The 16238-nt window shown below is 34.3% G+C and overlaps 1 protein-coding gene across 1 annotated transcript in view; it reads right to left on the bottom strand.

Annotated features, from left to right (window-relative positions):
* The window catches only part of TENM3 (teneurin transmembrane protein 3), a 1295372-nt gene that overhangs the window by 845377 nt on the left and 433757 nt on the right, over window positions 1-16238 (bottom strand). The window contains exon 5 of the mRNA XM_066548306.1: window positions 14121-14160. The gene's annotated coding sequence lies outside the window, so the exon portion shown is untranslated. The remainder of the gene's footprint in view (window positions 1-14120; window positions 14161-16238) is intronic.

The raw sequence follows: 16238 nt of genomic DNA, 5'->3' as shown, positions 1-16238 counted from the left end.
CTAGAAATTGCTGCTTTTTTAATATAGGATGGGGAAAGACAAATTTTAAATCTTAAAATTTTAAATAAAATATCTTTATGATATTTTCCAAGAATGCCATAGGATGCAAAAGTAAAAAAAAAAAAAAAAAAAAAAAAAAAAAAAGTGGGATTTTTCCTTTACCACAAAGCTTTTCTTTTTAGTTTCCTGTTTTTTCTAGACTCTAGTTTTTATACATTAAACACACAATACATTAGATTTGATTTAATTACTTAGAAATCTTTTAGTTTTATTAATCTCTTAGTTTAGTTAATCTCTTAATTTAATTAGTTAGACATTTCTTTTTGTATATATTTTTTAAAATTTTTAAATCATTATGATTGCACACCTATATAGATATTATTTCTCTCCTTATTTTATTCTTTTTCTTATTAAGGTTTAGTTGACATCCAAATTCAACCCATATTGCATAAAAGCAAATTCTTTATCAAAGAGAATTAAAAAACATATAAATCTACTCAGAATTGGGAAACCTCATCAATAAATTATTCTTGATATTGGACAAGAAACATCTCATAAATTAGTTGTAAACCAAACTGAAAACAAATTCTATTAACATTATTTTCCTGTGTTTGGTAAAGGACACTTTGGCATCCCTCTGACCAATCATATATTCTTGTTAACAAGGACAGTACAGCCTTAATGATCTGAAACTCGTTTTTCTGGGAGACATAAGATTCAGTCACACAAATGAATTGTTGATAAACTAGGGTCATTGAGCAAAAGATCCTGCAGAGTCTGTAAGCTCCACAGGATGGAAACTCTCTCCTGCAGAGTCTTTCTTCTGAGAAACAAGTAAACTCTGCAGGCCCAGACATTTCTGTACACAATATTTTAAACACAATAAAATAGATGCATTGAAGCAGTCCCGACAGACACACCAGAGTCTGAGATAACTATGCTTTGGTTATCACAGTTATACAGTTAGATGTGTGTTGTGTTTGATTTTTTGACTTTTTTTTTGTAATTAGTGCTGCTTGCTCATTTTTAGATTTTGTTTTAAATTTCTTTAAGGATTCCTCCTGTTTTTTTCCTATTGTCACTTATACTACACTAAAAGGCAAAAGTCTAAACTAAACTTTATTATGCAACGCTTTACTCCAAGAGGTAAAAAGAGGCAAGGATCAGTTACCAAGTCAGAATTTGTCTGTATTCCCTATTGACTTCTCTCTATGTTCACCGTTTTTATAGAAGGACAGCAAAAAACCAGTCCACCTATGACACCAACCACAAACCAGCGGTGTCTGCAAATGACTGAAAATTCTCTAGCAGCATAAACCATATATTACATTAGGGTACAATAAAAAAAAGTTCTATCTTAATATGAATTATTTTCCTGTAATTTCAAAGTATTTATTTTTTAGAGGAAATAGAAGAATTTTCCTGCAGGGGATGTCTGAAAGTAGAGCCATCTACTATTCTAATACCCTATAATAACCAAGGTAAGTGAGATTTAACAACTCTGCAGGACTTAAGTTTATATCCTGCTTGGAAATTATAAAGCAGAGTTGCAGACAGGCCTCTCTTTTTCCTGCAGCTCCTGTGAAAGAGTTGTGATTTTTATTACATACTGAGCCTTTTTTCCACAACACGGTGCATTTCTGATATTGTTGATCATGCATTTTAAGAACTTAAGTGTACCAAAAACATAAAAAACATATTTTGATAGATTTAAATGAGAAACTACACACCGGGAAGCAGGAAAAATAATTAAGGATGTTTTGACCATGCAGATTTATTAAAAGTGGCTTTAGGTAGTAAATATTTCAATTAAAATGGAAGCTGGAAATTTTTGAGTATTTCTTGGCAAGATTTCTGCTCTTCACAGCTGACCTATTAATTCACGTCAGTAGAAAAACTTCAGTGAAGACACCCCATTTTATTTTTAGACAAATTACAATATTTTAGTGTGTCAGAAAGGAAGCTAAGGTAATCTAATGTATTTTAGACCTGCCTGAGAGTAAGTTTTCTGTCCAGCTATTCAGCTGCCATCTTAGCCATTGTAGAAAGAAGGTGTGGCTTTGTCCTAGGTCAGACTTCTCATATTCCATTTTACAGCCATGAAACCTGTTAGTTTAGTATAGGCCATTCACTTTATCTTTTTTACTGGACCAGTAGCTCAGCTTCCTCCCAGACATTTTGCACATGAAGAGACAACAAATGGAAAAGGAAGGGTGTCAACTCAGCTGACAAGCTGGTGCAGCACTCTGGCCACAAAAAACTGGCAGTGACAGAAGGGAGGGGGGATTTAGACATACTTCAGGCAGACATGAAGACTGATGGAAGGCTGAGTAGCTGAGCTGGGTAAGGGCAGAAGTCATGTGGAGGTGGAGCAGACTAGGCTGATTTGGAATTTGGGGATAGGAATAAATAACTAGGCAGATGAATAACTATGCTAGGCAAAGCACAGGAGGCTAAGGAGAAGAGCTTTTGTAACAAAGAAAATTGACAGTTCTAACTGCATTTAGATGAGTCAGCAGCACTGATTGTCACACATGCACATGTGCACATGCAGACAGACGCATCTATACTGCAATGACATATTTTAAAGACAGAAATTTTTTGGTCAATCTCCCACTGGATTTTGGAACACTGCAGCTGACATTACAACTGCTCCTCCACCAAGGAAGACTTCTATCTGGAGCATTTTATCTGAAAATCTATAACTGTGTATAGTGTATACGAGGACAAAAGTGGCCCTAGTTTTAAAACACTTCTTAATACCGATAAAGCAAAATATTGGGAGAAATCTTTTACAAATCTGTTATGTTATAATTTTTTTTTAGTAAGAGGATAAAATAAAAACAATACTCTGAGACTCAGTTAATTCCAGATGAATTCTTAAAGAATAAGTGAACTGAATATAATTCTTGTGGTAATACTTTTCCTTCAGACTATATGCAAATATCTGAAAATGAAGAAACTATTAACTATTCAGTATATTTAAGCAAAAAAGCTACAATATATATGAAAAAATAGCATTACAGAAAAGCTTCACCTCTTCTAATAATGGCAGCAATGCAAGGAGCTATAAAGAAACAGAGACAGTATAAACCAGTGGTGTTCACAAGCAGCTGAGTCTTTGGGATAAAATTAGTGGGAGTTACACTGTTTACTGTAATGAAGCTATGATTTTACTCCTTTTTCATAGTAGTTGTTTTCTAAATTGCTACTTGCATTCACTTATCAATTTTCCTTAAGTAGCACAGTACTTACAACAGCAGCATGTAGTAGCATGAATTGGGTTAACCACACTCGTGCTCTGGACTGCACTTGCAGTTAACACACCAGTGCCACATAATCATATGGTGGTGGAGCAGAGGCAACAATTTTTTAACATGGTTTCCCTCTGAAAAGAAGTCCTCTAATGTCGTATAGACATATGGCTCTTCTGCTGGCCCAGAGTCACTGGTGGAAGAAAATGATTAATTTCTACCTCAGCTGCATCCAAATCTAGTGAGAAGCAAGAGCATTTGGACAGGAGGTCATTAAAGAGTGCCCTAGTGAGAGACACTGTTAGCAGAACTAAGCTCATAGGTTTGGTTTTAAGCAGAAGGGAATATAAGTACTAAGCCTGACTTAACCCCTAACTAGAATATACGTTACCTCTATTTGTAACAATTGTTTACTTGAAGTATTTTTTCTTGACTGAGCATTTTTTCTTGAAGCAACTAAGTATATTTTAAATATCTCCCTTTCCCATCAGACCTGTTAATTACATTTTCAGTTCATGTCTTATATTTTACTGAAAATGTCTGTGTAGCTGGTTTCCACTGTATTAAAAAATACCAAAAAACATGTGGTTTTTGGTATGATAATACCAAATCTATGATAATACCAAATACCAATCTATGATAATAATACCAATCTATGATAATACCAAATACCAATCTATGATAATACATATGATGAGCAATTCATAGAATATTTAGGTTAGAAAAGACCTCTAAAATCACCAAATCTAAGCATTAACCCAGTACTGCCAAGCTCATAACTAAATTATATCCCTAAGCAGCCCATCTACACATCTTTTACATACTTCTAGGGATGGTCACTCTGCCACTTCACTGGGCAGCCTGTTCCAATGGCTGAAAACTGTTTTGGTGAAAAAGCTTTTTCTAATACCAATCTAAACTTTTCATGGGACAACTTGAGGTCATTTCTTGTCCAATCCCTTGTTACTTGGGAGAAGAGACCAACTCCTACCCCACTATTACCTTTTTTCTGGTAGTTGTAGAGAGTGATAAGGTCCCCACTGAGCTAAACAATCCTAGCTCCCTCAGCAACTCCTCCTTACACTTGTGCTTTATACCCTTCACAAATTTTGTTGCTGTTCTTTGGGCATGCTCTAACACATCTGAATCAGGAACTGATAGTGATCAATTTACAAGCATCTAGACTTACTCAGATTACTAAGTTTTGCTTCGGAGTGTAAATTGATTGATCAGAACTAAAAAAATTGTAATGTTGATGTTATTAGGCAAAAGAGTGAAGCATGAAGAAGAATGTAAACCAGGGAATGTATTTTGTTGAGATTTGGATGTTATCTAGATCAGAAATGATGAACTACTAGCATCTCTACAAAGTTTGGCAGTGGCAGAGATTTGCACTGGTGCTGACAATGCTTTATAAAATTAATTTGCTAGTGGTCTCAGGAACTATTTGTTGCAAATGACCTTTACTGCTGAAGATGAAAACAAAAGAAAGGACATGAGACAAAAATGTGGGAATCAAAACCAAGGTCAAATAAAACCTGCTGAGCATCACACTTTCAAGTCAGTGATAGGCAGTGATAGGCTTTGTAGAGATTACTCTATAACCACATGAATCTATAGGATTAGATGGGCCTAGTAACTGTTCTAGCATGTAGCCTGAAAATTTCTTAAAGCAGATATTCAAGTAGATTTACATGCAATTGAAGTTTTATGCAAAAAATCAATCACCTTCCTACAGTTTTTCTATTGAAACTAAAGTATATACTTGAGATAAGATGCATTGGTATTTTCCCTTTTACCCACATGGTTTGTGCATGTAAATTGTAAACAAATGTAATAACACTGGCACTCATTCCCAAACAATCCATTGCAGCAATAGAAAAATAATATAGATTAAGTGCTTATTTTCCCAGATTATACCTAATAACCTATAACGTCATTTTCAGTCACAGTTCACTAGAGTTAATTTTAAAGCATAATATTAAAGTCAAGGTGTCTTCACAATTAACTAGGCATTAAATAAAAATGTGGTCTGATATATATTGAGTTAAATATACGCAAGTAAACCCTTGCAGGTAAATGAGAATAGGCTTTATAAAAATTAAAAATGAACTCTCTGTGTAGGTGTACATTCAGTGATGTGCATTGTTACACCTCAGTTATTATAGCAGAGCGGGAACATTTGAGCCAGGTTTACTGTCACTGTGAAGAATATTCAATTAGAAGTTATTTTTTGGAACTGGTGACATTTAAGGAACTTTTACAAATTAGTTATCTCTGGGCATAAATTACTATACCACAAATTGCTGTAAACTATCTTTAGAAAGAGGCAGGAAAAAAATTTCAGACAATAGTTTGATATTTTCTGAGTCCACTATATATGTATCTAACTTTGTAAGAAATAAGTTTCCATTGTATTTGTATTTTTTATTACCATTACTAAGCAGAAATGTGAACAGAATCGAGAATCATTTAAAAAGGAGAGAAGCATGCAGAAAACAGTTCTTTCTCTATTAAACTTATTATCAACATATTTTGCATAAGTTTTAATGTAACTCTATTATAAAAGAAATTACACTGAATTCATCAAATTTAGAAAGCAAGGAATTTTACTTTGATTATGTGGTCAGTTATTGCTTTACTACTCTCCCATTTTAATGATTCAATAGAATAGTATTAATAACATATAACAGAAACTCGCTCATCTGTTAATCCAAGTTTACTTCCTGCCTCTCAGAAGAAAAGGAAGTATTTCAGTGATGACCATGAAATTTCATCCATTTTATTTTTCTCTTCTTAGAGCTGGCTTAGAAGGCAATACAGGAAATGGAAGAAGTTGTTTCAATTTTTTAACTGCATAAATATGCACATGTTTCTTAAGAAATGTTCAGTTTGTCCTTGGCATATATGTTTCAGTAAAAAAAACCTATTTGAAGCATTGTAAATACAAAGCTAACTGGAAAGAGGTTTGTGGGTTTTTGTCTCTAGAAAAAAAATTGTTATAAAGCCAGTAATCTTTCTTTGAAATATGTTATTTTTCCTCTGATAGCTCTGAAAACAGGCTTAGCTTGGCTAGTGAACTTCTGGGTCTAATTTAATTATGTTATGAATTGGTCTGAAAGTTTGCAGGATATAAATGAAACTGTTGTTTAAAGCAGTCTCAACAAGGGAAGCATGAAAGGATGATGTCCATCAGAAATGAGTTTTCTGAGAAGTTTGCAGAGCTGACTGCAAGAAGGTTTTTCAATGCTATTTTCTTTCTACTGCAAAAATGTCATACATACCTCTACTTAACATATGAAAGAAGAAAAAAATATTAACTAAAGCTGGAGGATTCAAATCAAAACAATACTGCACTGCCAGCCACTTGTTTTGTACCCTAGTCTGAGGCAGAGGCTCCTTTGAAGACTGATCACTGCTGCAAGCTTGAAACCTCTGGGTAGTTTTACATTTTCAAGTGTTTCCACAGGGTAGGCTCCACTCCACAGTACTTCTGAATGTGGGCTATGCTTGAACACACAACTATGCATTAAACAAGGAGTGGCAGAGTAACACCTCATGCATTTGACACCTCTGAAGTATCTGTTTTGGCTGAATCCTAATAGTTTCACATGCAGATGCATCACTTGAAACAAAACAACAGTAAGCAAGTATGAATACTGCTAACCTGAGGAAGCAGTGGTATTTTCTAGGTTATATTTGCAGTCACTGAATTTGTTTCATAGGTTAAAAATTCTGGTAGATCTTTTAATCTCCAAATCACAATACTAGATAAGCTAAATATAAGTTTAAAAAACTGCCTTTCAGATAATGGAAGCAAGGTGTAATAGGAATTTTACTGTATCCATAGCTCAGGATATATTATCTCATCAAGGTAAAAGTAACAGTTTCATAATGACCTGGAGCTTGAATTAGTAGTGTTATAATAACTTCATAATGAGGGAATTTGGTGAGTACTGAGGTAAGAGTTTAATCATGAGGGAATTTGCTATGAAATGAAACGTTTTCTCTCACAGTCTCTCCTGTTGAGAAACATAACTGAAAAAACCAGGCAAGAACCATAGCCATTCCCAGATCAATGGATAACTTCCACCATCATCTCTATCAAAAATGCTTAGCTCAATGAACAATTCTTAAAAATCCAAACCAGAAAAATCAGCAGAGTTGCTAAACACAGGAAACATGGTGGTTTTAGTTCACTATTATCACAGATAAGAGTACTTTACCTCATTTTTCAAGATAACTGACTACAGACACAGCACTGAGGAATTAAGATATAGGTGAAAATAGCAGAAATAATCTCTCTACTCTGTCTCAAATAGTAAACCAGAAAATTATTTGCTGTTTCTGAAAAACGTAACATTGCAGAATTATAAAAGAGTAATGAACAAATCACTGCCTAACTGAAATGCCATTTTAAGATGAAATCAAGTAAAACTTCTAAATATCAGTTTTCATACAAATGGGAAATTTAATCTGCATTTCTTATAGGTGCAAAAACTTTGGAAATATAAATGGATTCTAATTCATAATAATAAATTACCTGTAAATATATAGGGATATTTAACTATAGTGCTCCATAACTTCTGCAACTATGGCCCTATAACTGACTAAATATGAGAATGAACTGATCACTTATAATAGAAACACATTAATATAATTGGTGGATGTAAAATAAAAGAGGTTCAGATGTTCACTTTGCTCAAATAAGGCGTTTAAAGGCTAGTGTGGAAAATAGAAAAGGATTTTAATTTTCCCCCCAAAGCCCAGAAATTACTGCAAGTAAATTCTCCATTGAGGCAAATACATGACCTTTGGAACACACAAACCAAGAAGCAAAGCTACATTTCTTGTTCAATAAAGTCAGGAATATAGTTGTACTATATTTCTTCTTTTTCCACTTTCTTTCTAGAATCCACTCAGATTCTACATCAATATTTCCTTTAATACAATTATAGCCACATCAAACTACTACAACATAGGTTAAAGAAATTGCAAAATGCATTAAAGAAGTGCAGTTATGCATTTCAAAAATACAAAACTGAAAATCTCTATTAGGATGAACTATATAAAAAGTAGAGGTCTGGTGTGAAAGATTCCTGTTTGACCACAGGTATGGTTAAACAATATAGTTTATATGTATAGATACAGAAATAGGCCTTCCTTGAAAAAAAACCAAACAAAAAACAAAGAACAACCTAACACACTTCATCCAGTTGTTTGAAATACAACGGATCTTACTTTAACATATCAGCACTTGTAACATTATAAATGTTATTGAGATTATAATATTGTAATTTCACTTTTTTTCCCCCAAGAAGTTTTTACTGCCAATTGTGAATATATTTTGTAAGAAATATAATTTTATTTGCTAGATTGCAAGCTCATCCTAAATTGATGTCTTGCTTTATATGTCTGGCAGTTTTTTGGGGGAACATTACATAGCCATTTATTAACAACAACAAAGTCTGTTTTATTTATTTAAAAAAGTATGACTATTTAGAAAAATGTCAAAAAGGATGATAAACATTTCTGCATAAGATAGACATGTGCTATCCTGTGAAAGATAATTTGGGTAGTCAGCAAATCCCTACTGGCACAAATGTGAGGAGACACTGGCCAGAAAAATCTGTCTGGTTTTCAGAATGTGTAACACTTCTCTTAGAGAAATAAAAGGGTCTCTCACTAAAATCTTAGCTGTCACATTAGCATTAAATCAGTGCCTGCCAGCAAACATGGCAAAAGGGTGTTAAAGGTTCTCATTGTAAATACTATTTTTCTGAGAGCTTAAACAATACTACAGAAAAGGGCTCTGGGCTGAAGTGTGGAATATTGCATATCTCTCAGAATGTGTGTCTTTAGGCACTTATTTTTTAATTCCTTTACTGAGATAGGTCCTAATCTTGAAAAGCAAAGCTTAAGTGAAAGCAATAGGACACAATTCCTAAGAATGCTCAAGCACTGGGCACACAACATGCAACTTGCAATCTGATCCTCCTTGCTGGGATCCCAGTCAGAGCCTGGCTCCTTAGAATTCCTTTAAATTAAATTGATTCAAGACTACCACAGTTTAAATATATTGTAGTTGTATTAAGAGCTGAATTCATATATTTCCACATACTCTTCATGAGCATTCATGCATAGGCACTTCTCCATATTTCTATTGTAAAAGAAGAACCAGATGTACCACTGAGAGACCAATCTCCACTGAATTAATCCCATTTCCCCCAAGGACAGCTCCAGAACAGGCACCATGAAGGTACTTAGAAAGGAAAACACCAGTATCAGTCATGAAAAGAAAACCTGTGAATACGAACATAGAACTTAAAAGGTCGCAAAAGTTCAATAATGCACCAATTGAACAAATGCTAGAGTGACACCAAATCTGCAAATGTACAGAAACAAGATGAGCAAATACCATGTATCTCTTAAAAAAAAAAAGATTATTTCCTGAAAAAATAAAAATTAACACATCAGACAAAAAAGAAAAGCCTTCTTATTATCTATCTCAGCTAGTCCATACCAGAAACATAGAAGTGAACCTAGATTGAACATCTATTTGTGTGTGCCACAAAATAAGCATTAGTACAAACATAGAGAATGCCCCCAAAGTATGTGTGAAATACAATACAATTGTTCCTGAAAATTGGCATTTTTTCAACAAAAAAAATTGAATGCTGTTAATTTTGTCAGTGAAACTTTAATTTTTTGTTTTGCCACTTGTCAAGATAGTCAGAAACAGCATTCATCCCTACAAGAAAGGACAAATAGAGTTTTAAATACGGTACCATCTATTTAGGAAAACCAGAATGAAAGGTTTAAACATTTTAGAAAACACTGACCAGCTGTATGTGTTAGTAATGGTATCCCTACAACAATTTTGAGTCGACACTTCCCTTTCATTTCAAGCACTGGAGTTCGGTATGTCTGCAAACAGGGTCATAAGTCCCTAACAGTAACTAGATCTAAATACTTTGGATCATTAATTAGTGAAAAAAATATTGTAATGGCATGTTATGGAATAATGATAAGGTAGACAAGACTACTTTTAACTAAGTATCATTAGCCTGTAGGAAAGAATTAGTAGACCACCACAGAGGAGGTCTAAGGTCATATCTAAACCGAAAAGGTCTTGATGACAGTGAAACCTAGAAGGCATGCAGCAATAGCAAAAGCGGTACTGAGAACAGACTTATCTGGTTTACTTGAGTAAGCCAAGCCTTGAACATGCTAACTTAAACATTATGTAGCTGAGCATCATTAGACCTGATTTGAGCTACTTAAAGTTTAATGCTGCAGTCTCCTTTATACAGAAGCAGGAAGCTAGCTACTGGGTGAATTGATTTTGCCTGAGAAAGGGAGATGGATACTTTGACACTGGAAAGACAGAAAATATTGCCACACAAAAAGAGGACAAAAATTTCATTAACACTTCACACGTGACAACTGTTGAGTTCAACAAGGGGGCAGTGCTTGCAGTGACTGTGCTGGTCTACTTTAACTAAAGAGATTGAATTCCTTATTAATACATCAATTGGAAAAAAGTTAGTTTACAAAACCATTCGTTTTAATATTTTTTATTATTCTGAAGTAATAAAATAACATTTTTTAAAGATCTAGGGTGGTCCCAAATAGTTTCTAATTCTCTCTCTCATAATAATAGTTACTTCATAACTATTAACATTTGTTTTATTAATGCACTACTTGATAGAAAAATTTAATTCCTTTCCTAAGTGTGAAATAATAAATAAGAATGCCCGGCCTACGTGTGATCTGTAAAATTCAACAGAAATGAGACGTGCATAGGTTAAGCCCAAGGTCAAACATATCAGCAGAAACAAAGTCAGAAGTTCATAGATAAGGTGAACTCTTATTAATCAGCATGACATTGACATATTTTGTAAAACTACAGGTAAAGATTGCTTGCTGTATAATAATGTATCCTAATAACTCTCAGTGGGAACATCAGCTTGCAGAAAGGAAATGATGAGAAAGTGAATAGTAACAAATTATTAGAAAGATAGTATTCACTAAACAGTTATAAGAAATTCATAAATGAAACATCTTATTGACAAGCGAGGGTGCATTTATCTCTCACATCTAATGCAATGTTAGAATTGCAAAGGTACTGAGAACTGTAAGATGTACCTGCAGTGAAAATAAAATTTAATGTAAAGTTAAAAAAGCAGATATTAAAAAAAGTGTCTTTTGTCAGACCTAAATATACCGAAGTCCATATCAGTCAAGTCAGTATAAATTATAATACAAAACTCAAGTTGTACATTTGATAAATATGCTAAATTTTGGACAAGTGAAGATGGCTTTAGTAAAGGAAAATATTCCTCTCCAGAACTACTGAAGCACTTTTTCTCCTTCAACAGACACATGAATGTGAGAGATTTGGTTGCCTGGAGTTGCTCAGTAGGAGTCTACCTTGGATTTGCAGAAGGTTTTTCTTAGAGTTTCTCAACAAAGGCTATTATAAAAAGTAAGCAGGTAAAAAGGCAGATATTTATAAATGAGACTTTAAAAGCAAAGTAGTAGAGAGGAAAGATCCAGTTCCTGAAATTGAGAGACATTGCTGCTGGACTTTTTCAAAGAGTTTTTCTAGGGCCTGCGCTGTTCAACATTCATAAATAATCTGGGAAGAGGGATGAGGGCTGTTGAAAAGTGTCCCTGATTGGAGTTATTTGAGTTAGCCAGGACAAGGACAGACAGCGTAGAATTCCAAAAATTCTGTACTCGGAAGCCTGAGTGATGAGCAAAACAATGGCAGAATAAATGCCCTGCAAATAAATGTAAAACGGTACAGAAGAGAGGGTGAGGGAAGGTGGGAATTTTAACATAGTGGGCCTAGAGTTGACAGTCACCATGGAGAAATGAGCCCATAGTTGCATAACCATTCATTATTGGTATTCAGTAAGAAACTAAGAAGGAAAAGCTGAAGGAATGATTTTGAAATAGTATAAACCTAAGAATGTCTCACACTTACAAAGCAATGGATAGCATGCAAAACCCAAAACAGGGCAAGAAAGATGAACAGCTTCTACACAGAGTAGGATACTTCTCTTGAGGAGACCATCTCCAAAGAAGGATATAGATGAGGCTGACAAATCACTGGTGTCATAAAGGGAATGGATTGACTACAGGTCAATCAAATCCAATACAGGGTAGATTCAAATTAAGATTGAAGAAATCACATTCAAAACAACAATAACAAAAAGTTCTTTATGCACAAAATGAACAGGGTAGTAGACCCATACAACTCATACTTGTTCTAAGACTTGAACAGGTTTGTGGGAGTAGATACAGGGAACCAAAATACAACAAAATTTTGATCTTTAGAAACCACATACATCTGATGAAATTTCATCAGCTAAAACTACTGGAGGCTGGGGAATCTACTTCTAGTTCTTACCCTTCGCTGGGCATATATTTATAATCACTGGCTAGAGACAGGATGCTGTCCAGACAATTCTTACCCTAATCCAATATGGGCATTCTTCTTTTGCTATGTTCCCCCATGTCATTACTTTTAGGCAGCTGCCTGAAGTGGCCATGGATGCCTTTGAGGCACCTAATCCTGTTGATGTGTGATATATTTAAAATACTTGCTTCTCAGTTGTGCATTACTCTTGGAGGGCAGAAGGGAAGAAGAATCATAAAACCTAAGTGCTACAGGACTTCACTTATAAACTCTGGCATCTTTTATTGGATACTGTCTGAAGTGTCAGAAATTTTTCATGCTTTTATGATAGTTCAATGAGTTCTTTGCATTATTGTGTCCGTGAAGTATCTTGCTTCAAATGCCAGAATCTTATAAGTGAATCAGTAGACAAGTGCAAAAATGGAATCTCACTGAAATGTTAACAAGTCTCCCAAGGATAATTGCCCTTTGCCATTGAAAAATATCTCCTGGCAACAATTGGAATACCAATGAGATTAAACGTAACTTCCTCTAAAGCTTTTCAAATGAAACAACATGGCTTTATCATAGCACTAAGTAGTAACACTTCATTTAATATGCACATTAATTATTGCTGAATTATAATGGATTGTCTAAAAAGTTGTATAATATTCACATTAATACTAAATTAATTCATTATGATGAGTGTAATTACAATGAATACTAACTAAATTAATGGCAGCTAGACATGCTAGAAAAAGTGTTAGCCATTTACTTGACATGTTCCAAATGGAATATATTTTCTTAATGTATTTAGAAGAGTAGTGTGAATAGTTTGAATAGTAGTGTGAAGCAGAGTGCTTAGCAGAGATTTTTTGTAGTATCATTGAACAAATTATTTTACTGCATGTTAGGGTTCTATGTACATATATATATATATATATAATGCAATCTGAATGCATTATCTGAATCAAATAAAAATAGTAAATCATCAAATCAGTCTTATGCTTCTGATTGCATTTAGTTTCACTTGTACACATATATGAATAAAATCCTAGATGCATGGCCAGAAAATCAAGAAGTCAGGAAACAGACTGTATATGCTGCTGTGCCCTAGTTTTGCACTGCCGTATTCATTCTGGTCTGCACTCTACAGATCAACCATGTTCCAGGAAAAGCCTGATGTCAGGTGGTATGTTTAGCATGCTTCTGCATTTATATTTCTTGACCCGTTGGCCTAAGCCTTACATAAACTATTCTTGCCGATGGCAAAAGAAATCTGGCTTGGGAATTGTATCTGTAGCCACATGCCAGATGTCTCACAGGCTCTCACAGAGTATTAATTGTTCACCAGTTTTCAAGGAAGAAGTCAGTTTTATCCACGATATAAAAATTTAGTAGATTTAGAAAAATAAAATGCGATGCCTAATTCAACAGGGGAAACAAAAAGAGTTACTTACAATGCTCTTTTCAATCAATGGAACACAGTTTTGCTGCCATCTGTGAAAGCAAACAAAGCAAAAAATTATTATTTCACATAGGTCACAGAATTATAAAAATTTTAAGTACAAGTAAAGAAAGCATAATTAGATGTTATAGTACTAATAGGCAACTAAAATATTATCATACTCATTCTTCCTCTACTTTGATTCAATACTTTGATTCAAAGGCAACATCATTGACTGGATTCATTCTTTTGCACTAACATATCCAATACAGCATAAACTGTAAAAAACATTCATTGCTTTGTCCAAAGAAAAGAAAAATCAGTGGATTAGTAGGGCAAACAAGAATTGAAAATGCTGCCAAACACTTGACAAAACATCAAAACACAGCTTGATTCTTTGTTCACACAACAGAAGATACAAAGAAGAAAGTATCATCCTTTAACTTTTCTTGTATTGTATTTCAGAGGAAGATGAACTGTAGCCTCCTGGCAATCGCTAATGCAGTGTTTGTCTTCTGTGTTGAGATTATCCACTTGGGTGCTGCACCAGAGCTCCCTGGGCTATTTTGACACTGCATCCAGATGCTCCAATTTTGCTTCAGTGACTCAAGAGCAGAGCCAATATGCCTTAAAGCAATGTTCAAAGGGTTAGGTCTTGATGAACAATTAAAGCACTCACAAGTGTTTCTGAACATCTCTGACTGGTGCTGAAGTGACTTAAGTGGCCCTTGTGTGACATCCAGGCAGGGAATATGTAATAGGAAGTCTCAGTTCTACATTCAAGGTGAATGTGGATTCTACTCCACTTTTATAAGAAAAAGAAAAAAAGTGCAAGTACAAAAGAAAAATATTCATGATTTTAACAACAGTAGATCAGTTCTAGAAAGGGTGAATATTTGTCTGCTTTATATAAACCACTTTAAAAGGCCTTGTTAGAAATATTTTATTAAAGTTGCATTTTTCATATATTCCCACTTTCTTGTTTGAGACCAAAATAATTTACTGTTTGAGCAAGACTTTTTTAGGTTAATGAGCACTTCTCTTGAATCTAAGCATAATTTCACAGAAAATAAAGATCTATGTACTTCAACATCCTACAGTAGTCCATAAATGAAAAGCTAACTCAAGCACTGAGTGTTATTATTCCAACTGTTTCATATTTATGGGATTGGAACTCATTTTGGAAAATATTCATGTAATTGGAGAATAACTTCATCTATTAAATGCCACAAAACCAGAGAAATACATAAGGCTCCATCACATCCAAATTATGGGCTCTGAAGCAAGAAAGTAAAGGCATCTGATGAACTAATGCTAAGACCAGTAATACATATTGTAGAATTTCTTACTTATGAAGAACAAATAATTATAATTTCATATGTGCTTCACATATTTTTGTGAAAAATGCATAATTAAGCTATTTTATTTATTATTTCATATTTTCATTTTTCATTCTTGAGATTTTCCTTGGTATTGAGAAAAATAAGCCAGAGAATGTTCCCATTTTTGCAAGACTTTCACTTTGGGGTTTGTTTAGGGTTTTGAATTGGGTTTGTTTTGTTCTTGTTGGTTTTTTAGTGGTGTTTTTTTTGTTTGTTTGTTTGGGGGTTTTTTGTTTTGTTTTGTTTTTTTTTATGTTCCTGAGCATCAATTTTAGTTTTCTGACATGAGATGAAGTAAGAAAACAATTTCAGGTGGCAATTGTTATTGAAGAAAGTTTTATCTGAACAATGCCAGTGCAATACTTAGGTTGGAAGACACAGATTTGATACAGAATACAAACTGTGTATCAGGTGGGAGTTAACTGCGGGAAATCTTGAGACACAAGCTAAGGCTGAGGGATGCCCTGAAAGAAATTTTGTGGGGGTGAAAAAAACAAAAAAGAAAAAAAAATCACTGAAAAAAAATCACTTTATGATCTCTCCAGCACCTTCTCCTCCTTTGTTTCTGTTAACTTTGCATCTGGTTGCAGCTGCCAGTGAGCTCACCTACTGTGCTGACTGGGCAGGACAGAAGAAACACACCTGGGTTTGTGTGCCCTGCTGATCTCACAATCAGGTTACAGGTTTCATCAAACCCTGCATGCAGTGCAGAAGTTGTTCATGTACTAAAGCTTCATACTTGCATCTGC

This window comes from Molothrus aeneus, chromosome 4 (assembly GCF_037042795.1).
Source record: "Molothrus aeneus isolate 106 chromosome 4, BPBGC_Maene_1.0, whole genome shotgun sequence".
NCBI lineage: Eukaryota > Metazoa > Chordata > Aves > Passeriformes > Icteridae > Molothrus > Molothrus aeneus.
The sequence above is the reverse complement of the archived record's forward strand: the minus strand, read 5'-3'. Positions and strand labels throughout refer to the sequence as shown.